This window comes from Fulmarus glacialis, unplaced genomic scaffold (assembly GCF_000690835.1).
Source record: "Fulmarus glacialis isolate BGI_N327 unplaced genomic scaffold, ASM69083v1 scaffold25725, whole genome shotgun sequence".
Lineage (NCBI taxonomy): Eukaryota > Metazoa > Chordata > Aves > Procellariiformes > Procellariidae > Fulmarus > Fulmarus glacialis.
Genome location: NW_009211516.1, coordinates 5,394 through 5,689, shown reverse-complemented (window position 1 = coordinate 5,689; position 296 = coordinate 5,394).

Genomic DNA, 296 nt, shown 5'->3' with positions numbered 1-296 from the left:
TGCCTGCGCCCCTCATGTGTAAAGGGACAAAGTCTGCGGACGGGACTGTGGGGTGGCTGGGGCTTTGCTCAGTGGCTGTGGTAGCCTGCTGCCCTGGCTACACTGCGGTACGTGGAGGAGAAGGGTGGTTGGCACCGAGGGGGGTTCTGCGTGGGCAGATGGACGGGGAGCCCCCCGGGGCAGCTCTGCCAGCAGCCTCCACCCATGCACCCCAGCGGGGCAGATGGGGCTGGCGTGGGGCAGAAGCAGGCAGGGCTGATTGCTGAGGGCTCGGCTCCAATCCTCCCCCACAGCCG